Source organism: Neofelis nebulosa, chromosome 11 (assembly GCF_028018385.1).
Source record: "Neofelis nebulosa isolate mNeoNeb1 chromosome 11, mNeoNeb1.pri, whole genome shotgun sequence".
Lineage (NCBI taxonomy): Eukaryota > Metazoa > Chordata > Mammalia > Carnivora > Felidae > Neofelis > Neofelis nebulosa.
This window is the reverse complement of record NC_080792.1, coordinates 59,673,336-59,699,711: the sequence shown is the minus strand read 5'-3', so window position 1 is coordinate 59,699,711 and position 26,376 is coordinate 59,673,336. Positions and strand designations below refer to the sequence as shown.

The 26,376-nt window shown below is 40.5% G+C and overlaps 1 protein-coding gene across 2 annotated transcripts in view; it reads right to left on the bottom strand.

The window, feature by feature from the left end:
• RALBP1 (ralA binding protein 1) overlaps positions 1–23,454 on the bottom strand; it is a 49,193-nt gene extending 25,739 nt beyond the window's left edge. Inside the window, exon 1 of one of the 2 annotated variants that reach the window (XM_058692708.1) lies at positions 23,281–23,454. The gene's annotated coding sequence lies outside the window, so the exon portion shown is untranslated. The remainder of the gene's footprint in view (positions 1–23,280) is intronic. The other variant, XM_058692707.1, reaches the window with a different exon arrangement.
• Positions 23,455–26,376: the final 2,922 nt, after the last annotated feature.

The following is a 26,376-nucleotide window of genomic DNA, read 5'->3' as shown; positions in this document are numbered from 1 at the left end:
AGCAAGTAGCAGCATATGAAGGGGTGAAGGCCTGAAAACAGGATGATTTAAAGGCAACAACAACTGGTGTTTCCATTAGGGCACACTGTTTTGAGAACTGGGGAGCCGCAGCAAGCCTAAACTTCACCAAATCAAAGGGCAGAACAGGCCTCAAATGGTCCAATTTGTTTAAGTATAAATAGCCAAAGATAAGAAAACAAAAATTAGAAATTCCTACTTCTAAATTTGTAAACATTTGAAGAAAGAACACCTATCACTATTCCTCCTGGTAAGCACAACTAGAAATCCTGGATAATAGAGTTAAAAATAAACAAAAAACAGACAAAAGACAAAAGGCAGAGAAGAAGGCTGGTGGGTTAGGGACTTCAGGATTCTAACAACAACAGAGCTGTGAGTTCCCTGCATTTTCTTTTTGCCTCTACATCTCAGATGTGCTTCTCAAGAAGCCCGAAACCCAGAATCCCAGACGGGCACAGATAAAACAACAAAAACCTGCTCTCTCTAGCCAAAGGACCAGGAAAGGGGCTGCCTTGCAAGACGAAAACTTCCAGATAATAATGGTCTACCCTAGGCAAACACCAAAAAACCTGAAGTTCTGCCCCTATCTGCACCAGTAAGAGGGAGATTAGATTTGTGCCCTCAGGTGGTGGCCCAGCACCCCTGCTGGGGGTTGTCAAAAAAGGACAAGTAGGGAGCTGGGGCCTTTCACACCTGCCAGCTGGTTAAGAGTGCTCTGCTCCTACAGGAGTGTCTATGGAGACCAGGTGAAGAATCTGGACCTCCACCCCACACCCCCAAACTCTAAGTAACTAAGCTCCCTGCTCCATTGCTGCTGGGTAGTCTCACAGGACACCTAGAGAAGAGTCAGAATTTTTCACCTCACCCAGTGGTAGTGATGCCACCCCACCTGAGTGTCAATGGAGACCACATGGGAAAATAAAAGCAAAAGAGAAAAAAATTAATTCTCCAAAGAAAAGGTTAATTGTACAGAAAGCAAATCACAACACGTAGAATTAAAACCAGTAATTACATCACATGCAATGGACTAAGCATTCCAATAAAAAGGCAGGGATGGGGCGCCTGGGTGCCTCAGTAGGTTAAGTGCTTGACTCTTGATTTTGGCTCAGGTCATCTCACAGTTCATGAGTTTGAGCCCCACATCGAGCTTGGGATTCTCTCTCCCCCTCTCTCTGCCCCTCCCCCATCCACGCACACCTCTCTCTCTCTCTCAAAATAAATAAATAAACATTTTTTAAAAAGACAGAGATAATCAGACTGCACAAAAAGCAGATCCAACTGTATGCTTTTTACAACAGGTCCACTTTAAAAATAATTATTACACACGGGGCGCCTGGGTGGCTCAGCAGGTTTTTTGGCTCAGGTCATGACCTCACGGTTCGTGAGTTCAAGCCCCACACTGGGCTCTGTGCTGACAGCTCAAAACCTGAAGCCTGCTTCAGATTCTGTGTCTCCCTCTCTCTCTGCCCCTCCCTTAGTCGCACTCTCTCTCAAAAATAAAAATAAAACATTAAAAAAAAATTAAAACTGTAAAGGAGGGGAGCCTGGGTGGCTCAGTCAGTTAAGCATCTTTCTCTCAGGTCATGATCTCATCGTCTGCGAGTTCAACCCGATTGGGATCTGCACCGACCCTGTGGAGTCTGCTTGGGACTCAATCTCCTTCTCTCTCTGCCCCTTCCCCACTCATGCTTTTTCTCTCTCTCAAAATAAATAAATAAACTTTAAAATAAGATAAAATTGTAAAGGAAAAAATGGGAATGGGATGGCAAAATCTTAGCAGCAAAATCATTAAACAAATTGAAAATATTAATGCACAAACATTAAAATACTAAAGATTATATGTTGCATATAAAATACAGTACAGAACCAGGAGTTGCACTATACTAAAGGTAAAAAGTGTTACCTCTGCAGTATCTGACAAAAAGTACTAAAAGTATAAAGCACTTTTATGACAGTTACCGCTGAGGTAAAGCAAAGAAAAAGTTTCATAAAACTAGACTCAATGGTTTAAAAACATTCACTTTTCCTAAAAAATAAAATAAAAAATAAAATAAAGTAGAATAGAATAGAAAAATAAAATAAAATAAAATAATAAAATGAAATAAAATAAAAATAAAAGGGGCACCTGGGTGACTCAGTTGGTTGAGTGTCTAACTCTTGATTTTAGCTCAAGTCACGATCCCAGGTCATGGGATCAAGCCTCATAGGGCTCTGCGCTCAGCATGGAGCCTGCTTGGGATTTTCTCTCCCTCCCTCCCTCTCTCTCTTTCTCTCTCTCCCCACCCCATTCCTCTACCCTGCTCTCTCCAAAATTTAAAAAATAATAATAAATAAAAATAAAAACATATACCTTTTCTCCAAAGAACTAAGAGAATAAAATTATTCTTTTTTTTAACATTCATTTATTTTTGAAGGTGAGAGAGACAGAGTATGAGTGGGGGAGGGGCAGAGAGAGAGGGAGACACAGAATCCAGAAGCAGGCTCCAGGCCCTGAGCTGTCAGCATACAGCCTGATACGAAGCTCGAACTCACAAGCCATGATATCATGACCTAAGCCAAGTCAGATACTTAACCGACTGAACCACCTAGGTGCCCCGATATACATTATTCTTAAAACAGTCTTTTCTGCTCTGGTACCTGTATTAATCAGCTCATGTAATAAGAATCATCCATGCAGAAGGACAAAGTAATATAAGTAGGGAAGAAAGAAAGATTACTAAATTAAAGTCTCCCAAAATGAGCTTCTGAGAACTCTAATGTTTTATTATACTTGATAATATCTACACAGAAAAAGACCTATGCCAGAAAACCAATAACTTGCTTAACTAGTTTATAAGTCAAACAAATTCAGCATTTTATAAACGTTCTTTATTAATAAATACCAGGCTAAAACTCAGTAGAAGCAGGTCTTCCTTGTTTTTATAGTTTTAAAAAATAAGCTGTAAACTAAGAGTCTCCAATCTAAATCTCCACAAGAGAATCCAAATACGGGCTCATTAATACATTACCTACTGAACCTCTAACTAGCATTAACCTACTATTTGGGAATGCCAAATTTTGCAAATAGTATCTGGACACACAACACATTCTTGTTCTTCAAATGATGTGGAAAGAAACCTTCTCAGAATTGAAGTTCAGATCACAAGAGACCACTAAGCACCCCACATAGTAACTGAAGAGACCCGCACTGAAGCACATTACGAAGTTTCAGAGTGTAAGGGGACAGAATGAGATTACTAAGAGATTCCTCCAGGAAAAATGCTTACAAAGATCAGGACCAATATGTCAACAGGAACACTGGAAATTTAAAGACAATGAAGAAATATCTTCAAAACTCTAAAAGAAAATTAGTTCCAACAACCATTCAAGTGTACAGGTAGAACATAGACATTTTTAGACACACAGCATCAAGGAATGTACTTCCCATACACTTTCTCTTGAGTTCCAAAGACCTGAGTGCAACCCCGGAAAGCAGCAAAGGAAGCCCCAGGAAAAGCAGGCCTGTGACCAACTACTGACGCAGTCCACAGTGACACAGGAGGAAGAGTTCCCAAGGACAGTGGGATGTACAGACCTCTGACCATGTGGAAAAGAACAGTGAAATCTGGTGAAGAGCTGCTGGGGCTTTTGGAATAAATTGGTCTAAGAACAGAATAGAAAAACAAATAAAAACAGAAGGTAACCAACCATTAACTATAAAGAAAAGAAAAAGGCAGATGAGAAAATGAAATTGTAGTCTATCGCCTAGCTCAGCATTACACATTTGTCCAGTCATCATAATGAAAACAATGAACACGGACTCAATCAAGCTCTGTGACAGGCAGGATTGCATCAGAGGGCTTAAGGGAGGGAATTCTGGAAAAGGTATGAGACCTAAATCCTCATCTACCACAACACCCAGTTATTTGACAACACCTACAACTGGTATCTTAAAAAAACAGCAGTGTAAATATATTATTTAGAAATAAGGAAATAACAAAAGAAATAAGACTGAGGGGGGTGCAAGAATGCGGCAGGGAATAGCGTTTTCCATTGTAAGTCGTTCAGTACTATGTTGGGGGGGTCCCCAAGATCATCCCATGACCCACATAACTCCGCATATAGTCATACCCAAGGCTGAGATTTATTACTATGAAAGGTTGGCAAAAAAAGCAGAAGAAAAGGCACATGGAGAGAAGTCCAGAGGAAACCAGGCTCAAGCTTCCAAGAGCCCTCCTGCAGTGGGCTCACAGAGACAGGCTGAATTCTTTCAACAGTAACGTGTGAAGTGCTGTCTGCCAGGCAGCTCCTTAGACTGAGTACAAGGTCTTTGTGGAGCCTAGCACGTACAGGACTCCAGACTCCCAAAAAGAAAGCAGGTTATTCAGCAGAAACCGCACTGTTTTTACCAACAGTTGAGACACAGTAAGCCACTCTTCTCATCTAGGAAAAGCTGAATGTACTGTGCAAAACATAACATCAAGTTTTCCTGTGTCAGCCGGGACTGACTTTGCAGGCAGGCCTTTCGATGGACAGCAGTCTCAGCCAGCGGTAGTCACTCTACACGAGCACTACTGGATACCTTAAACTATCTTCAGAATTATTCTGATACAATTTTAAAACTTAAAAAAATCATGTCTCACACACACAAAGAAGGATGCTGGCAATCTCATTTTAAAACCAAATAAAAGAGAAAAAGGGATTTCTCTTAAAATATGAATGTTACCGTCCAAGAAAAAAAATGTTTTAAGTTTATAAACAAAATGGGACCTATATAATCCTTCAGATGAAGCAGATAGGGTTTAGAGGGGTTCAAAACATCAGCAGTGAGATTATCCCCATGATAGTATGCTTGAGGTTTATGACCTATGCCCAGTAAATGCACACGAGTATTCACATTTACAAGCTTGACGACAATTTCTCATGCACATCCCCACAGATCAATTGCCCTTGTTACATAATTAGTCCTTTCAAATCTACTAACAACTATTTAGGGCTGTACCTTAATAGAGATTTTACTCTTTATGTGAAGTTATTGTTTCTTTTCTATACCCTTCTTATATATTCTAAGACTTCACCTTTAGTTTCTCCCCTACCCCCAGGTGTCTATCCAAACAAACAAACATTTAATTAGAGTCCCACATGCCACTCACAGAAATTCACTGAATGACACAGTGATTTCATGTTTTCTACTCAGCTTTCTAACATTATCAGTGTCACTGATTAAAATAATATGCCTACGGGTGCCTGGGTGGCTCAGTGGGTTAAGTGTTGCCTGACTCTTGATTTCAGCTCAGGTCATGATCTCATGTGAGTCTGAGCCCCACACAGGGCTCCATGCTGACAGTTCAGAGCCTGCTTGTAAATCTCTCTCCCCTTCTCTCTCTGTCCCTCTCCCTCTCTCTCAAAATAAATAAACTAAAAAAAAAAAAAAGAAGAAAGAAACAATATGCCCAAGATATTCATGTAAAAGAAAATTTAAAAATTTTAAATTCTGAAGTTCATTATAATGAAAATGAATGCATTTTCAATGCTGACAACTACTATACAATTAATGACAAGAAAACAGAAAAACTAACAAGTTAGTTCAGGAAATTAACATAATGCAATCTGTAAAATCAACCTCCAGATGAGAATGAAATCTGAAGAGCATAAGAAATAGACTCATAGGGGCGCGTGGGTGGCGCAGTCGGTTAAGCGTCCAACTTCAGCCAGGTCACGATCTCGCGGTCCGTGAGTTCGAGCCCCGCGTCAGGCTCTGGGCTGATGGCTCGGAGCCTGGAGCCTGTTTCTGATTCTGTGTCTCCCTCTCTCTCTGCCCCTTCCCCGTTCATGCTCTGTCTCTCTCTGTCCCAAAAATAAATTAAAAAAAAACGTTGAAAAAAAAAAAAAATTTAAAAAAAGAAATAGACTCATAAATACAGAAAGCAAAACTAATGGTTGCCAGAAGGGAGAGGGGAGGGCAGTTAAGCAAAATGGGTAAAGGGTAGTGGGAGGTGCAGGCTTGCAGTTATGGAGTGAATAAATCACAGGGATGAAAGATACAGCATGGGGAATATAGTCAATGGCATTGTAATAGGGTTGTGTAGTGACAGATGGTAGCTAGGCTTGTGATGAACAATGCATAATGTATAGACTTGTGGAATCATTACCTTGTACACCTGAAAGTAACATAACAATGTGTGTCAACTATGCTTCAAGGTAAAAAATAATATAAAAGAGGGGCGCCTGGGTGGCGCAGTCGGTTAAGCGTCCGACTTCAGCCAGGTCACGATCTCGCGGTCCGTGAGTTCGAGCCCCGCGTCAGGCTCTGGGCTGATGGCTCGGAGCCTGGAGCCTGTTTCCGATTCTGTGTCTCCCTCTCTCTCTGCCCCTCCCCCGTTCATGCTCTGTCTCTCTCTGTCCCAAAAATAAATAAAAAACGTTGAAAAAAAAAAATTAAAAAAAAAAAAAATAATATAAAAGAGCATAGCTTATGTCTTTTATTTAAAGTGAAAGTTCAGACTCTAAGGATTCGAATGTCAAGTGTTGGAAAATGAGCAGCCAAAACATACAGAAAATAATTCCACCTTCTGTCTACAAGGTAGGCTGGAAAGGACACAGTTCAGTCCTATGTGCAGCTGCCCAAATCAAAAAGTAGAGATGTATATTAAGTATCAGGGGAAAACCCACAGTGGACTCTTGCCTTTAAACAAAATCAAAGTGGTATCACTAGCAGTCATTCTATACACAGGACAAAAAAAGTTTTCTTATTAATTAAAAAAAATCATAATACATATCATTTGGTACTTATCAGTGAAACAGAACATTTTTAGAGGTATGGTATACCCTTTTGAGGGGTGAGAAGACAGGCCTCCTTCCTGCCACATTTCATAATCAGATAATCTATTCTCAAGGAAATCTTACATGAGAATTTAACTGGAGAGTATAAGGACAAACAAACTTTATTTAACAATAACTTTTAAGACACACACCAAAGGAGGTACCTGGTTGGCTCAATAGGAAGAGCATGCCACTCTTGATCTTGGGGTTATGAGTTCAAGCCCTATGTTGGGTGTAGAGATTACTAACAAATAAACAAACAAACAAACAAACAAACAAACTGAAAATGCACACCACTGGCTGCAACAGAAACTGGGCAGAAATACCTAGTCGATGGTTCCCAAACAGTGCACTGAGGCACCCAGAGCATCATAAGCCAAGTCATAAAAGAGCCATGGGGCATCTTCAATTTGAGACAAAGAGCCGTGCTCAACATCTGTCAGACACTGTACAAACTACCAGCTAAAAGAAGTTCAATTTCAACATTAGGTTGAGCTACATTCCTGTCAATGGCATATTTTTGTGAAGTGAGATTTTGGGGATAGTAGCTATAATTTTTTTTTAAGTACCATGTGAAAATCAACATGGGATAAGAAATGACAGTGGTAATGTCCAATCTGATTACAAAGTTATTAATATGTACAGTATCCAGCAGGCACAGGCAAACCATTTAGTTATTTAAGAGTGAATTAAAAATATTATCTTCTCTTTCAATTATGTGTATTTTTTTTCAAATATGAACTAAATTGTCATGACATAAATATACATTAAGTTGTGTGAACGTAACAACATAACATGCAACTATTAGACATTTCCATTAGGCTGACACCAGATCTCAGAGCAGGATATGTACAAGACAAGGCTGAAATATCATGTCATTAAAAAAAAATAAAGTTACAAAAGATGCTTGAAATCAAGTCCAAATGACTCAGAAGGCAACTAGAAGATGATCCCACTGGTCACAAATTAATAAAATAATTGCAATGAACTAAAATGTATCAAGTATATTTAAATCCATGAGTTCATAATAGACTCAAAAATAAAATTCACTGGTCACTTTGCAGAATGCTAGAGAACCATCTCATTATTTGCAATAGCTGGCAAATAAAGGGGGAAAAAGGCATTTATCCTGAACTTCCATTACAAAGTGTTGATGCAGCAAATTTATTTTGATCAAAATCTTCCACCTAATAAACAAAGAAATGAAAGACTATCACCACTTAATAAGCGAGTTAAAAATGGGTACTGGTAATGATTATCAATGGCTGCTAATATCTTACACAAAAAAGAAACACCTTAATGTGCTCTCTGATGGACACACACATCAGCCTTGCAAAAATAAGCAAATAAAATCTTAATCTGATTAAGCTTCAAAATCTATAGGGTATGGAATTTAGTTTCTTTAGTTAATATTTTGTAAGAAAAAGAGAGTGGGCAGGGTAAACATAAAAATTAAGAGACTTAAGACCAAGAATGAGAAGACAAGCCACCCTGGATGAAAATATTCATAAAAGACTATAAAGTAACAAAGGACTGTTATCCAAAATGTACTAAGAACTCTCGAAACTTAACAATAAGAAAACAAATCCATTTAAAAATGGGTAAAAGAGCAGAACAGACACCAAAGAAAATATACAAATGGCAAGTAAACATATGAAAAATGCTCCATATCATTAGGGAACATTTCTAATTAAAACAATGAACCTGATTAAAAAAATCTAGATTAAAAAAAAATGATATATCTATTTTTAAAATTGTTGGGGCACCTGGGTGGCTCAGTCAGTTAAACGTCTGACTTCGGCTCAGGTCATGATTTCACGGTTCATGAGTTTGAACCCCGCATCTGGCTCTGTGCTAACAGCTCAGAGCTTGGAGCCTGCTTCAGATTCTGGGAGAGAGGGAACTCTCTCTCTCTGGCCCTCCCCCCACTCACACTCTGTCTCTCTCAAAAATAAACATTAAAAAAAATGTTTTTGTAACTACGTATGGCAAAGGATGTTAACTAGACTTCTTGTGATCATTTTGCAATATATACAAATATGGAATCATAACATTGTACACCTAAAATAAATGTCAGTTATGCCTCAGTTAAAAAAAACAAAACAAGAAAATACTGTATACCTATTAGAATAGCCAAAATCCAAAATGCTGACAAAACCAAATGCTGATGAAGATGTGGAACTATTATTCAGTGCTGGTGGAAATGCAAAATGGCAAAGTCACTTTGGAAAACAGGTTAGCAGTTTCTTATAAAACTAAACATCCTCATACAACATACAATGCAGCAATCACACTCCTTGGTGTTTTGGTATTTACCCAAATGAGTTGAGAGAACTTATGTACACACAAAAACCTGCACATAAGATGTTCATGGCGGCTTAGAGAATTACATTTATTCATAATTGCCAAAACTTAAAAGCAACCAAGATGCCCTTTCATAAGGGAACGGATAAATAAGCTGTGATATATTCAGACACCAGAATATTATTCAGTGATAAAAATAAATGAGTGGAATCTTAAATGGAGGAAGAATTTTAAGTGCCTGTTACTAAGTGAAAGAAGCCAATCTAAAAAGGTACATACTGGGGCGCATGGGTGGCTGAGTCAGTTAAGCAGAGTTCAAGCCCTGAGATGGGCTCTGTGCTCACAGCACAGAGCTTGCTTGGGATTCCATCTCTCTCTTTCTCTCTCTCAAAATAAATAAATATATAAATATTTTAACATAATAATAAATAAAAACAAAAAAAAATTTAAAGGCTACATACTATACTGACTCCCATTATATGACATTCTGGAAAAGGCAAAACTCTGGAGACTGCTAAAAGATCAATGGTTGCTGTGGCTGTGGAAGGAGGCAGGGAAGAAAGAACAGACAGAGCACAAAGGATTTTTAGTGCAGTGAAAACACTGTGTGATAACACAATGGTAGGTACATGTCGCGTATTTGTCCAAACCCACAGAATGTACAACACCAAAGTGAACTTTAATGTGGACTGTGGACTCTGGGTGATTATGAAGTGTCACTGTAGGGTCATCAAGCATAACAAACGTACCACTCCGGCAAGGGGTGAAGGGGGTGCTGATAATGGGGTAGGCTATGCATATGTGGGGGCAGGGGGCATATGGGAAATCTCTATCTTCTGCTCAATTTTCCTGTGAACCTAAAACTGCTTTAAAAAAGTCTGTGAATTTAAAAAAAGAAAAAGTAACCTAAGGAAAACCTAAGGAAGCTAAATTTAATGTCATAATATGCTCATTTTCTTAAAACACTAAACTTAAGTTGAAAAACTTGGATGGTATCTGCTGCTTTCCAATTGTGTTACCACACTAGGGGGTTAACAATATAGACTTCAACGAGCCTCGTCTCCAGTTTTACATCCACACTTTTGTTTCCCATGATTTTCCTAAGTGGAACGTCAAAGGTCTTGATTTATTATTTTAACTTCCGAAGAAACTACTTAAAATTGCCAACATCTTAAAATTGCTACAATTTACAAATTTTCCTTACAAAGTCTTCTTTCTAGTATAGGAGAGGGGAGCTTTCTTCCTCATCTTCCCTCTCTTTTTTCTCTTCAGTATTTCTGTATCCAAACTGGGGGCACCTGGGTGGCTCTGAAAGCAATTCCAAATGTTTTACTAGTACTTTTGTTTTTAACAATTTTTTATGCAGAAGCTTCGTATCTAAATATTTGTACAACTTTCTAAGGCAATCAGTTTTAAGGACTTCACTCAAAGAAATAGGCCTAGTTGGGGCGCCTGGGTGGCTCGGTCAGTTAAGCGGCCCACTTCGGCTCGGGTCATGATCTCACGGTTTGTGAGTTCCAGCCCCGCGTCGGGCTCTGTGCTAACAGCTCGTTGGAGCCTGGAGCCTGCTTCGGATTCTGTGTCTCCCTCTCTCTACCCCTTCTCCACTCATGCTCTCTCTCTCTGTCTCTCAAAGATGAATAAACATTAAAAAAATTAAAAAAAAAAAAAAAAAAAGAAATAGGCCTAGTGCCTGGTACGCAGCAAGCGCTCAACAAATATTGATTCCCTCACTCCATGTACTACAACTGTTTAGAATGGAAGATATACATGTTTAAAGATATACATGTATCTTTGTATGTGTATAAAATATCTCTGCAAGAACATACAAGAAATTAAGTTGTTCTTCCTTTGGCAGCATCTTTAATGGCTGAGAAAAACACAATCAAACTTGTCTCATGCAGACTCCCTTCCCTCTGTAAGGAAACTGGGAAATATCCCGACAGAGAGCTAATTTGGTAAATAGGAAGTATATTGGGCTCTGGAGTTTGATGATCTGGGCTCGAATCTTAACTCTGTCTGGAACACAACTATGGGTTTTGACTAAGTACCATCACCTTTCAGAGACCAAATTTCCTTATCTGTACAAAAGAATACTGACATCTGGCAAGGCATTGGCAAGATTAAGTAGAATGGAATCCCTCATATATAGTAGGCACTCAGTAAGCAATAAGAAGATTAGCCAATATTTACTTGTGCTATTAACTATAAAAAAAAGCAAGAGTATAAAGATGTCTGGACAGAGCACCTGGGTGGCTTAGTCGATTAAACGTCTGACTCTTAATTTCAGCTCAGGTCGTGGTCTCACCCTCTGAGATCAAGCCCTGCATTAGGCTCTGTACAGGCCCGATGCCTACTTAGGATTTTCTCTTTCCCTCTCTCTCTGCCCCTCCCCTGCTCATGCTGGCGCTCGAGCTTTCACTAACTTTAAAAAAAAAAAAAAAAAATGTCTGGACAAAACTTGAAATTTTCTAAACTATATTTCTCCCCCATCTAACACTCTGAAAAATGAGGTTTTTCCTGCCTTTTCTTTGTGATTGTCCCTTTGAAAACCCCTCAAAAAATTTTAAAAACATCGTAAACACATTTAAAAAGCCAAGAAGAGGGGGACCTGGGTGTTTCAGTCAGTTAAGCATCCAGCTCTTGGTTTCAGCTCAGGGCATGATCTCACGGTTCTTGAGTTCAAGCCCCGTGTCAGGCTTAGCGCTGACAGTGTGCAGCCTGTTTGGAATTCTCCCTCTTTCCCTTTCTCTCTGCCCCTGCCCCCTGAGCGTCTGCATGCTCTCAAAAATAATTAAATGAACTTTAAAAAAACTTAAACTTTAAAAAAATAATAAGCCAAGAAGAAACGTGGAAAAAAATACTGACACTGCATGTGGCAAATATTTTATAAAATGTTTTAAAAAGAAAAAAAAGGGGCGCCTGGGTGGCTCAGTCGGTTGAGTGTCTGACTTTGGCTCAGGTCATGATCTCACAGTTTGTGGGTTCGAGCCCCACATCGGGCTCTGTGCTGACAGCTCAGAGCCTGGAGCCTGCTTCGAATTCTGTGTCTCCCTCTCTCTGCCCCCGCCCCCACTCACACTCTGTCTCTCCCTCCTTCAAAAATAAACATTAAAAAAAAAAAAAAAGTAAAAAAAAGAAAAACAAGGGGTACCTGGGTGGCTCAGTTGGTTAAGCATCTGACTCTTGATTTTGGCTAAGGTCATGATCTCAGGGTTTGTGGGAAAGAGCCGCACATCAGGCTCTGCACTGAAAGCATGGAGCCTGCTTGGGATTTTCTCTCTCAGAAAAAATAAACATGCATACTTTACATACTGTATGTTAGCCAATTTGACAATAAATTATATCACAAAATAAAATCTAAAAAAACATTAAAAATTTTTTAAAAAAGAAAAAAATGGTAGAGGGTATAAACACAAAACACACAAAAAAGAGATTTTAAAAATTAAGGAATAGGAAATTAAAGACATGTTCTTTTTTAACTGCAAATCTTCTGAAGATGAACAGGTCTGATACCCAATAATGGAAGGGTGTGTAGAAAGAGACACCCTAATACATTAGTAGTAAAAGCGTAAACTGATACATTTAAAAGGGCAATTTAACAAAACCTATCAAAAATTAATATTCTCACCTAGCAATTCCACTATTAAAACCTTATCCTCAAACACACAAAAGTAAGCAAGAATATAAGTAAAAGGATACTTAACATCACATTTATAACAGCCAAGAAACCTTTATTTACATTGCATCTCTATACACATCTAAAATCCTTTAAAAATAAAGCACTGAGAAGAAGAATATGCTGGCTTACTGTATGCTACATGAAATTCACTTGAACTATACGAATACCAGGTAGCCTAAAAGTTAAGTGTAGTGTAATAGATGGAATGTTGGCAAAATGCTGGCATAAGAAACAGCAAAAGTCCACCCCTCCATAAAAGCAACTAAAAACTGTGAGAATCAACTTTTCCAGAACAGCAGAAACTAACCCAAAGCTTGCAGCAATCCCAGGATTACTTATTCAAGACTCCGCTAAATCTTGGTAAAAACACAGAGCTTTGTGGCATTTAACTTACTCTCGTCCTACCCTGAGCTCCGCAGATCAGTGGCAGCCATGAAAACAGCAGCACACGTTCCCAGCACTGGCCGGCAGAACAAACCTCATTCACAAACAAACTGAAACTATTTGTTTTGACCTACCTAAGGGCTCCCTGGAAGACTTTCTGAAAAGTCGAGCTTTATCTCACCTAATATTGCTACCTCAGACTTTCCCCAAAGCTAAAGCCACTACAGGACACAAAGGGTATTTGCCAAAAACATTTACAGGCAGATGTTTTCAGCGCTGCTGCCTGATGCAATGAGTAAAAGCTGGGGCAAACAAACTGACCAAAAAACCTTGAGTGGTAAGGCTGGGCGATGAGATGTTTTGGGAAATAAAGACCTTGAACAGATTCCTGGGAAATCTAGGACGCAATGTGTATGCCCAGGGCTGTGCACATGCTCAGGAATTTTGCCAGCTCTTGACTTTTTTTTTTCTTCCAGTACTTGGACTATGTCATCCCACCACTTCCTGGCCTCTATGGTTTCTGCTAAGAAGTCAGAGCAGTTGGCTGTTAAGTGATATTGAGGATTCTTGTATGTGGGGAGTCACTTCTGTCTTGCTTCTTTCAAGATTCTCTCTTTGTTTTTCAACTGTTTGATTAAGAGTCTCAGTGTGAATCTCACTGAGTTTACTGTACCAAGAAGGCTCACTCTGGATGACCCTGACCTTTATACAAACAGGAAATTAAGACTAACCAGAGCTGTAAAGTGGCCGAGTGCTCAAGGAATACTTCAACAGTAGCACAACACCCCTCTGAACATACTGGGAGATATTTTTGGTATGAAATGTTTTAAGGAAATACCTGTCCAATCATTAGCTGACCAATAAGCTAACAGAACACAGACTTCAATGGGCACACATAATAAAGAATATATATACTTTAGAAAATTAGTTCAGAAAAGTTTCTAAACAACTAACAACAGTTACAAGTAGCAACAACCCTGGGGAAAGAGGAGAACCTAATTTCCAGAACTGCCATTTTATAATACTCAAAATGTCCAATTTCAACAAAAAATTACGCACATGTAAAGAAACAAGAAGGAATGGCCCACACACACAGGAAAAAAAAAAGCAATCACCGGAAACTCCCTAAGGAATCCGAGATATCAGACTTACTAGACAAAGACTTTAAGATCTGATTTAAGTATGTTCAAAAGCTGAAGGAAATGATGCCTAAAAAACTAAAAGAAAGCGTAAGAATTCTGTCTCACCAGGTAGAGAACATTAATAAAAAGATAGAAATTACTTTTAGGGGCACCTGGGTGGCTCAGTCATTTAAGCATCCAACTCTTGATTTTGGCTCAGGTCATGATCTCATCGTTCACGGGTTCAAGCTCTGCATCGAACTCTGTGCTAATGGCACAGAGTCTGCTTGGGATCCTCTCTCTCCCTTTCCCTCCACCCCTCCCCTGCTTACGTGTGCACTCTCTCTCTCTCAAAGTCAATAAACACTAAAAATAAATAAATAAAAATTAAAAAATTATTTTTTAAAGAATCAAATAGAAATTCTGGAATTAAAAAGTATAACAACTGATATGAAAAATTCACTATACAGACTCAACATCAGATTTGAGAAGGCAGGACAAAGACCAGTGATCTTAAAGACAGGTCAATTGAGGGGCGCCTGGGTGGCGCAGTCGGTTAAGCGTCCGACTTCAGCCAGGTCACAATCTCGCGGTCCGTGAGTTTGAGCCCCGCGTCGGGCTCTGGGCTGATGGCTCGGAGCCTGGAGCCTGTTTCCAATTCTGTGTCTCCCTCTCTCTCTGTCCCTCCCCCGTTCATGCTCTGTCTCTCTCTGTCCCAAAAATAAAAAAAAAAAAAAAAAAAAAAAAAAAAAAAAGACAGGTCAATTGATATAATCAGTCTGGGGATCAGAAAGAAAAATTAATGAAGAAAATATAACAAAACCTAAGAGATCTGTGGTACACCATCTGGCAGTGGCAGTCCCAAAAGAAGAGAGAGAAAAGTGAAGAAATAATATCTGAAGAAACTGTGGCTAAAAACTTCTCGAATTTAATGAAATATTAATCTATATATCAAAGAAGCTCACTAAACTCCAAGCAGGAGAAATTCAATGAAATTCACACTGAGGCACATCTTCATCAAATAGTTATAAAAACAAAGAGAGAATCTTGAAAGAAGCCCACGGAAGTGACTCATCACATACAAGGCATCTTCATTCATTAACAGCTGACTTCTCATCAGAAACCATACAGGCCAGAAGGCAGTGGGATGACATAATCAAAGTACTGGAAGGAAAAAACTGTCAACCGAGAATCTTCATCTTGTATAATTATCCTTCAGAATTGAAAGAAAAAAATAATACATTCTCAGAAGAAAAAAATCTGAAAAAATTCATTGCTAATTGGCTTATCCTACAAGAAATGCTAAAGGGAGTCCTTCATGCTGAAATGAAAGGACACTAGACAGTAATTTGAATCCACATGAAGAAATAAAGAACGGCAGTAAAAGTAACTACATAGGTAAATGTAAAAGATAGCATAAATGTATTTTTCATTTGTATCTATTTTCTCTGCATAAAGCAACAGTTTTAAATCAGATGGACATACAAGGTATAAAGATACAACTTGTGACAACAGCACTATAAAGGGGAGTGGAGCTATAGGAGTACACTGTTGAAATTAACCTGTTATTAATCTGAACTAGACTAATACAAATTAAAATGTTAATCATAACCCCAGGTTAACCACTAAGAGCTAACTCAAAACTATGTAGTAAACAAAATATAGGAATTAAAATAGTACACTGCAAAGAAACAGAAAAGGCAATAATGGAAGAAATGAATAAAAAAAAATTTTAAATATATAGAAAACAGGGGCGCCTGGGTGGCGCAGTCGGTTAAGTGTCCGACTTCAGCCAGGTCACGATCTCGTGGTCCGTGAGTTCGAGCCCCGCGTCAGGCTCTGGGCTGATGGCTCAGAGCCTGGAGCCTGTTTCCGATTCTGTGTCTCCCTCTCTCTCTGCCCCTCCCCCGTTCATGCTCTGTCTCTCTCTGTCCCAAAAATAAATAAACGTTGAAAACAAAATTTTTTTTTTAAATATATAGAAAACAAACAGTAATAGGGCAGGAGTTCTTATTAATGAATAATTACTTCAAATATAAATTGGTTGAATTCCCAAAATTAAAAGGCAGACACTAGCAAAACAGATTTTTTTTTTTTTTTTAAAGATACAACTATCTATTGCCCATAAGACACTCACTTTAGGTTCTAAGACACAAGTTGAAAATAAAAAGATATTTCATACAACCAGTAACCAAAAGAGTGCTGGGAGGACTGGCTATACTAGTAACAAAATAAATTTTAAAACAAAAATATATTCTAAGAGACAAAGAAAAATATTTAATGATAAAACGGTAAGATAACAATTACAAACATATATGCACCTAATAACAGAACCCTAAAAGACATGGAACAAAAAAACTAACTAAATTGAAAGGAAAAACAGGGGCGCCTGGGTGGCTCAGTCGGTTAAGCATCCGACTTCGGCTCAGGTCATGATCTCGCGGTCTGTGAGTTCAAGCCCCGCGTCGGGCTCTGTGCTGACAGCTCAGAGCCTGGAGCCTGTTTCAGATTCTGCGTGTCTCCCTCTCTCTCTGGTCCTCCCCCGTTCATGCTATCTCAAAAATAAATAAACGTTAAAAAAAAAAATTTTTTTTTAAAAAAAGAAAGGAAAAACAGTTCAACAATAGTTGAAGACTTCAAAACGTATAGACTAACTAGACAAAACATCAATAAGAAAAAGAGAAGACTTGAACAATACTTTAAACTAAACCTAACAGAAATCCACAGAACACTCCACTCAACAATAGCAGAATACAGATTCATCCCAAGTGCACCTGGAACATTCTTAAAGAAAGATCATATGTTAGGCCATGAACAAACCTGAATAAATTTTATAAGACTGAAAGCACGTAAAGTATATTCTCTGACCACAATGAAATAACAATGAAAATCAATAATTTGAAAAATAATTTTTAAATTAAAAAATATGTAGGAACCTTAACCAACATTTAACAGAACATCTGACAGACTAAGAATAGAAGGGAACTTTGTCAAACTGATCAAGGGCATCAGTGAAAAACCCATAGTTAACATTACAATTAATGGTGAAAGACTGGAAGCTTTCCTCCTAAGACCAGGAAGAGGACAAGGAGATTTGTCCTTGCCACTTCTATTCAACATTGAACTGGAAGTTCTAGCCAGGACAACCAGGCAAAAAAAAAAAAAAAAAAAAAAAAAAAAAAAAAAAAAAAAAAAAAGGCATTCACATTGCAAAGGAAGAAGTAAAACTGTCTCCATTCACAGATGACAGAATCTTACATAGAAAACCCTAAAGAATATACTAGAAAATTATTAGAGCCAATAAATGAGTTTAACAACGTTATAGGATACAAGATGAAGATAGAAAATTAACTGTGTATGATGATACAGTCCAAAAATGAAATTTTAAAAAAATTCCATTTGTGGAGGTAAAAGGTACAACATAGGGAATGTAGACTTTTCTGACCGGAGGACTCAACAATGTTAAGACAAAATAATAATGCCCTAACTCAAAGGGATATATAGATTCAATGCAAACTCTATCAAAATTTCAACAATCTCGGGGCGCCTGGGTGGCGCAGTCGGTTAAGCGTCCGACTTCAGCCAGGTCACGATCTCGCGGTCCGTGAGTTCGAGCCCCGCGTCGGGCTTGGGCTGATGGCTCGGAGCCTGGAGCCTGTTTCCGATTCTGTGTCTCCCTCTCTCTCTGCCCCTCCCCCGTTCATGCTCTGTCTCTCTCTGTCCCAAAAAAATAAATAAAAAAAAAAAAAAAAAAAAAAAAAAAAAAATTTCAACAATCTCTTTTGCAGAAATGGAAAAGCTGATCTTCGTTTAACATGGAATTACAATGGGCCCTGAATCAAGCCACAAAAAATAATGAAACAGAAGAAGGTGGAAGACTTACACTTCCCGATTTCAAAAGGTACTACAAAACTATAGAATAGCCAAAACAATGTAGTACTGGCATTAGTATAAACATACAGACCTACAGAATTGATTTGAGTCCAGAAATAAACCCAAACATCTATGGTCAACTGGTTACCAACAAGGGTGCCAAGACTATTCAATGGGAAAAGAATGGTCTCTTCAACAGATGGGTATGAAACAACTGGATTTCCACATGCAAAAAAACGGACCCATATCTCAGACCACACATAAAAATTCACTCAAAATGAATCAACACCGAAACATAAAAGCTAAAACCATAAAACTCTTAAAAGACTACTAGCCTAAATTTTTACATCCTTGGATTTGACAATGGATTCTTAAATATGACAACAAAATCATGAGTAACAAAAAGGAAAAAATGGACAGACTGTACTTCATCAAAATTAAAAACTTTTACTATCAGAAGATGTTATCAAGAAAGTAAAAGGACAACCTAAAGAACGGAAGAAAATATTTGCACATCATCTATTTGATAAGGGTCTAGCATCCAGAATAAACAAAAAGAACTCTTACAAGGCAAAAACATAGAGACAACCCAATTTAAAGTGGGCAAAGGACTTGAGTAGGTATTTTTCCAAAGATGACCTACAAAAGCCATTGAAAAGATGGTCAATATCATCAAATCAAAACCACAATGAGATACCAATTCACACCCACAATGATAACTAAAATTTTAAAACCCAGAACATAACAAGTGTTGGTGAGGATATGGAGATACCAGAATCCCTACACTGCATGATGAAATGGTACAGCTGCTTTGGGAAACAGTTTGGCACTTCCTCAAAATGTTAAACGTAAGAGTCGCTATACAATCCAGCAATTCTATTCCTAGGTATATACCCAGGAGGAACATACATCCACACCAAAACTTGCACATGAATATTCACACCAACATTATTCACAATAGCCATAAAGTAGAAAAAACTCAGTCACCAACTGATCACTGGATAAACAAAACATGGTGCAACCAGGCAATGGAAGATTATTTGGCAATAAAAAGGAATTAAGTCCTGATATATGCTACAATATGATAAACATCGAAAACATTATACTGAGTAAAGGAAGTCAGTCACAAATGATAATATATATGATTCCATTTATACAAAATGTCCAGAGTAGGCAAATCCAGAGAGAGCAAGTAGGTTAGTGGTTGCTAATGGGTGGGAGTAGGGGGAATGGTGAGTGACTGACAATGCATAAAAGGTTTCTTCCTCGGGATAATAAAAATGTTCTAGTTGACTGTGGAGATGGCTGCACAACTGTATGAATATACTAAAAACCACTAAATTGTACACTTGAAAAAAGCAGGCTTAAATCTTTGCCATGTTAAAAATCACTCCCTTAACCCTTTCTGCCTTCTGCTAACACCTCTTTCCATTCTTCACAGCTAAGACTTATTTATTCTTGAAATAATCTCCATTTATTTTCTTTACTCTCTGACCTTCTATTAACTCCTCAATTCAATAAAACCTAGTTCCTTCCCCAAAAGTTAATTGTATTAAGTAGAATTTAAGTTAAGCATTAAGTAGAATGTTACAACTGATCTTAGTTATTAAATTCAATAGACTCCTAACAATCCTTGTTTAACTCAAGTTCTCAAAGCAGTTAGAGCATAGGTTTTTTTAATTTTTTTTTTTTTTCCTGGAGAGTTGGTTTTGAAGTATAACTTCCTTTTGAAATGATTCCATTTTGGCTTCTATGACATTTTCTCATGATTTCTCTGCATCTCTAAACACAGGAATTTCCCTTTCCAGGTCTTATTCCTCTATCTGGCTTTAAATGTTATTCTCCATTGTCTATTTCCAGGACTATTCTCCATTGGTAAATTCTTCCTACATGGTATTACCTAAATCAAAGGTTTCAGCTACCACCTAGAATACAGCCTGCTGACTTGCACAGTAAGACTTCTCGGAGACTCCAAATCCACACACCCGACTCTGCAGCCAATGTTTCCAGTTGAATGTTTCATAGATTAACTCCCTATTCAGTATATCCAAAAGCTAAAATACTGTTCCTCCCCAAGTTTGCTCCTCTTCCTGAAGTCCCTGTCTCAGTACAGAGTTGACCCTTGAACAACATGAGTTTGAGCTGTGCAGGTCCACTCATATGTGGTCTTTTTCCATAAATACAGTACTGTACTGTAAACGTATTTCTCTTCCTTATAATTTTCTTAATAACACTTTTTTTTCTCTAACTTTACCGTAAGAATACAGTATATAACACACATGACATATAAAATATGTGTTAATTGACTTTTTGTTATCAGTAGGGCTTCCAGTCAACAGCAGGCTATTAGTGGTTAAGTTCTGAGGGGGTCAAAAGTTATACATGAATTTTAGACTGCAAGGGGGTCAGCACCCCTACCCCCTGCATTGTTCAAGGGTCAAATGTACTTTACCATTGTCTATTCAATCACCCAAGTTAAAATCCAACTGTAACTGAATCCTATGAATTCTACTTTCTAAATGTTTGTGCTAGGAACTTACTCCTGTGTATCTCCACTGCTGCTACCTTAAACGTAGGGTCTTACTTGTCACCTCAATTATGACAAAAACTCCTAACCAGTCTCTGTGCACCCTGCCTTACCTCCCCTCCCTCCCTACTGAAATCTGCATTCTGTAATACCAGAATGATCTTTCTAAAATGAAAACCTTTCAAGAATCTTTCCTGATTAAAATCCATGAACTCTATTATTATCTATAGGAAAAAAAACCTCTAGAATCCCTAGAATGGCATGCAATGCTCAAGGATCTATCTAGGCAGCCTCATCTTCTACTTCCCACCATAAACCCAATGCTATAGTTGTAGAGAACGACTTCTAATTTTTAAAAGTGTTCTATGCTCTCTCTAATCATGTCCAGCTTTCCTTCTGCCTTAAGTTCCTTTCTCTCATTTTCTGCCTCAGTCATGCCTAAACCTTCAAGTTTAAGAATTTAAAGCATGAAGTACCTAACACAACACCTAACACACAGCAGGGAGCTAATGGGTTGAGCTGGCCTAGGCTTCTCTTTTCTTTATCCTGTCTCAGTGACTCCTATTTGCTCACAAGATAAAAGCTGGCATTACTTCAACTGTGTATAAGACTATCCATAATTTCGCCTCTGCCAACTCACTATGGCAGCTTAGACCCCTGTGCTTTTGCTCACACTCCTTCTACCTAAATGCCCATCCTTACTCTTTTCATCCCCTCCTATACGTAACGTTTTCCTTACCGCTGCCACCTTTCTCAATCTCTTCTTCTCTTCCCTTAGGAAACTGGCCACTAACTCCTTTGTACACCCTGTATACGCCCACGCTTTGTCCAGTCAAAATAATCTCAAAAACGTACTGTACTTGGTAACGGTTCAAGTCAGAGATAGAATCTGACCATTCTGAAAGCAGGGGCAGTGCCTTATCCATCTGGAAGTCTTCTTCACCTGGGACAGTACCTGCTGCTATGGAATTATTACTAGTAATTCTCCCATACTAAATGACCTGCATTCTTCCTTATTCCTCCCACATATACTAACTTAGGTTTCGATCAGGAATTTTCTTTCAAAAAGGACATATTTGGGGGTTACATTCAGGCCCAATCTCTCCTTGCCAAGCAAACAGCTGTGCAAACACAACGATACAAATTAAATATTCATTTTCTGACACTTCTGGTTTTCTAAATTAGAAAGACCTAAAATGAGAGATTATTTTGAAGAGAGAGCAAATTAAGTTATGGTACATGGCCTCAAGATTCTTTGTTCAAAGAATTACCGCCCTATGGTTACTGTTAAACTAGCCTACTCCACTTAAATCTATGGGTCACTTTGAAAAGTGGGAACCACTCTACTAACTAACTTCCTTCCTACCTCTCCTACTGCCAATACAGTTTACAGCAATTACTCATTTTCGGGAAGACACTCAGAAAGGAACTATCAAATCACCAAGATAACTGGAAACGTGTCAAGTGAGGTTACCTTTCTTATTCGCAGTCCCATTTTTTCATTTGGAAGTGCTGCCTCCATAATCACCAAACCAAAAGCGAGCTTGCTCCTTATCACCACTTAAATATTTTATGAATAACTCCCAAGTATGATGGAATGCTACCTAAAGTTGCAGCAGCCTTCGAACATGCCCACTCCACTAAAAAAATTCAGCGAAAGCTTTTCTAATCAGGCTAGATGGTGTGTGAACTCCATGTCCAAACGACTGCACTTCTCTTACCATGCACATTCAAAGTATCTCGACTTCACATTTTAATTACTGTCAAGAACTCTACTAGGCCTTAGAAGTAACAAGCTGCTTAGGTAAGAGGGAGGCTCGGAAGTAATGAATCGCAAAACTCGAAACAGCCTAATTATTTCAGGTTAAGACTGAGGTGTGGAATATTGTGTAAAACCTGTTCCACTCTGCTAAGGATAAATTTTAAAAGGGGGAGGGGGGTGCGACCTCAAGAAGAGCCTTTTGGCACAAGCATACTTGAGAATGAGTTGTAAGAAGGATTCTCAACTCCAGATCTGTCCCCATTCGCACTGAAACCTGAACGAAAGACCGAAGCACTCAAAGGAGCTCCACTGCTTCCATGCCAGCGGTGGGAAACATCAAGAGCCTTTTCCTAGCCCACTGGGCAAGTCCCGGAGACGGGTCAATACTCCGGGTGCGATGAAAAAACAGTGATTATATAAAAGACAGAGTCCCCTCTCCTCCGTTCCGGTGCCCAAGAGCTGCCCTGAGGCCTGGAGACTCAAGGGGGGAGGGGCCCGGTTCCCGACCCTCCTCCTCCGGACCCCGAGAGCACCAAATCACAAACGCGGGTGCCACGAGGGAGGCCCGGCCGGCAAATGGGAGGAACGGCCGGCAAGGGGGCGAGAACTGGGGAGAAGCCTGCCCGGGATGAACCCGCACTCGGGGCAGCCACGCCCCCCACCCCCAACTCCAACCCCGCGCGCGGCGAGCTCCCAGCCCCGCACGCTGCCTGACAGACGTCGCTGCGAGGTGGGTGCGGAGAGCGCCCCGCGGGCAGGCGAGGGGCACCGCCACGACCCTCGCACGCCACCGCTGGCCGCCACTGACCTGTGCCTAACGCCGCGCGACCGCCCGCCCCGCCGCAGCCGCCGCCTCCTCGCGCTCACCGTGCCGCCGCAGCCACCGTAGGCGCCTCCTGCGCTGCGCCCCTGGCCGGCCTCGGGCGCCCCATTCCCACCCCGCCCCAGCCTCCGCCTGTTTACAATGATTGGGACAGAACGGGACTAGCCGGCCCAGCGCGCACGCGCATTCCCTCCTACTGCCGCTGCCGGCTTCCCGGGTCCTCCTCCCTGCGCTGACGGCTAAAGCCGTCAAGGGCAAACGCCTTGTGCCCTCGCGCGGGGCACGCTGGGAGGCGTAGTTCTCCGTCGCCCAGCGCCCAGTTTACGTGAGGGCCCTTCGTCGAGGAAGCACACTACAACACCCTGGAAGCACCGCGCCTCCTTCGGCCCAGGGGCTCGCTAAGGAAGCTGAGGGAGCGCGCGAGAGAACGCGCCGCGCGGGTGCTCAGCGAGCGCCTGCGCAGTCCCGGGTCTTGGGGGACTGGGTGGGATGTAACACCTACCTCCAGCGAGTATCAGTGAAGGAGGTTTTGGGGCAGCGGCTGCGGTGGTCTTGAGAAAGGAAAGAGCTTTCCTCTCCACCCTCTGGCTGGCTGCTCCTCAGCTCCCGAAGTGCAGACCTTTTGTTCCAGCAGGCTTCGGTCGTCCCAACCAGTTAAACCAGCCTAGGAGGCCGGCCCAGCCTGCCGCTGGGTGGGGCATCTTCCCGGCCTTGGACTGGGTGGGGAATCTTTTGCTTGGGTGGGGACTCTTGCTGTGGGCTTTCTTTAAAGGAAGCTCCGTGGGCCTCTGAGGCGAAACTTGGCCTAAAGCTCTGTGTCGGGACCCCTCTAAGAATTCCTACAATAGGTGTTGACAAGGGCCAGCCCTTGGTGCGTGCCGTGCTGTGGGACTGCCGTCTTCCACCGCCCTCCTTGGTTCAACATTGGCAAAGGAAGACCTGAATTAGCACTGCCCGGCCGCACGCTTAGGTTGCAAGGAGAAATAACAATCCTGGGGAAGGCTGACAATAACTAAATTTCCCCCCAAGACTCCTAGGCTTGAAGAATTATTCTGCTAATGCGTGGCTGGAAACCGGGTCTTTTGAAGTGTTCTTGTTTTATAAAAGTTGGGTGGCTAATCAGGGGAAAGATATGCTTTGGGATAAATGGCCTTCCTGATCATTTACATACCTACGTGCAATACTGTCTTCAGAACTTCATTGTATTATGTAGATGAATCCGTGGGATCTGCCCTGCCCTGTACCTCCCAGATAAACCGACAAGTTGACAATAGGTCTCTCCCTTGTACACGTGTTTTCTACTCAGTAAAGTTCAGCCCCCTCAGCCTGACTTTCAAGAGCCTCCCACAATTAGATCCCAGCAGGGTCTTTGGTACCTGTTGTTTCCCGACTGCTTGCCCTTCTGGCAACAGAAGAGTGTCCTCTGACCACTGAGATGGGCATGTTACAACGTCAGTTACAATACTCTTTGCTTCTGGCAGCACTATTTGGGCCAAGGGATAGGCACTGACCTGAGTTGGGCATTATTGAGCCCTTGCTTGAAATTGCTACATGGACAAAGAAAAGGGAGGGGGGAAAAGCCGCTTATTGGGGTAACTGCTGATGGCCATATCCTTCATAAGGTGAGCCTTTTCTGCAGTAGCCATGAATGAGGCCAAAACAGGAGGGGAGGGTGGGTTGGAACGAGAAATCAATTGCTGACAGCATGAAGACTCTGGTTTTAGTTTCAAAGGCCAATTCTTCTTTAAGTGCTTTGAGCATATGAGCCTCGCTGGGGGAGCCGATACAGTTGTTTATTTATTCTTATTTAGGGCTAATTTGTGTGGTTGTATAACATTTGTTGGTTGCCTCCTGAGCATTCATTCCTCCCATTTAAGCCGTCCAGCATAACCATTCCTTCTGGCAGCTTCTGAGATGGTCATGGAAACCAGTCAGAACCAGTGAGTTCCACAGAGACCTAAGATGGATCTTCTAATAAACTGCAGCCTCCTTGCTCTTCTGGTATGGTGTTGAGTATATGAGGTCTGAAAGTGGGGCAAGTGTTTTGTTCCTTCAAGGGGAAAGCCTGAAGGGATAGCATCTAGGGAAAAGGCACCAATAAAGCCTGAAGATGAAGTCAGTACCGTCAAATGAGTGCTGGAAAGGAGAACTAGGCGTGTAGTGGCATCGTTAGAGCTGCACTATCAAACCTCACCTGTCTGACTTAACTTATAAACTATCCTATAGACTGTTTAGAATTGTGAGCCATAGGGATGCCTGGGTGGCTCGGTCGGTTAAGCATCTGGCTCAGGTCATAATCCGCTGGTGAGCTTGAGCCCCATCTCGGGTGTGTGGGATTCTCTCTCTCCCCTTCTCTCTCCGCCCCTCTTGAGCCTTCTCTTTCTCTCAAAAATAAAAATAAATTAAAAAATAATTGTTTAAAAAATTGTGAGCCATCAATTTTCTATATTGTTTCAGCCAGTTTGGGAGAAGGGGAAGTTCTGTGACTCAAAATTCTTAAAGTCCTAACTAATTTAGTTGGATTTCTTTTACATGACTAATACAGGTCCCCACTTAAAAAGAAGCTGTGTTGGGGTGCCTGGGTGGCTCAGTCGGTTAAGCAGCTGACTTCGGCTCAGGTCACAATCTCGCGGTCTTGAGTTCGAGCCCCGCGTCGGGCTCTGTGCTGACAGCTCAGAGCCTGGAGCCTGTTTCAGATTCTGTGTCTCCCTCTCTCTCTGCCCCTCCCCTGTTCATGCTCTGTCTCTCTCTGTCTCAAAAATAAATAAACGTTAAAAAAAAAAACACGTAAAATTAAAAAATAATAATAATAAAAAAAAAATAAAAAGAAACTGTGGAACGGGGCACCTGGGTGGCTCAGTCAGTTAAGTGACCAACTTTGGCCCAGGTCATGATCTCAAGGTTCATGAGTTCAAGCCCACATTGGGCTCTGTGCTGATAACTCAGAGCCTGGAGCCTGCTTCAGATTCCATGTCTCCCTCTCTCTCTGCTCCTCCCCAGCTCTTACTCTGTCTGTCTTTCTCTCTTAAAAATAAATAAACATTAAAAAAAAATTTAAAGAAAAAAGAAACTGTGGAAGAA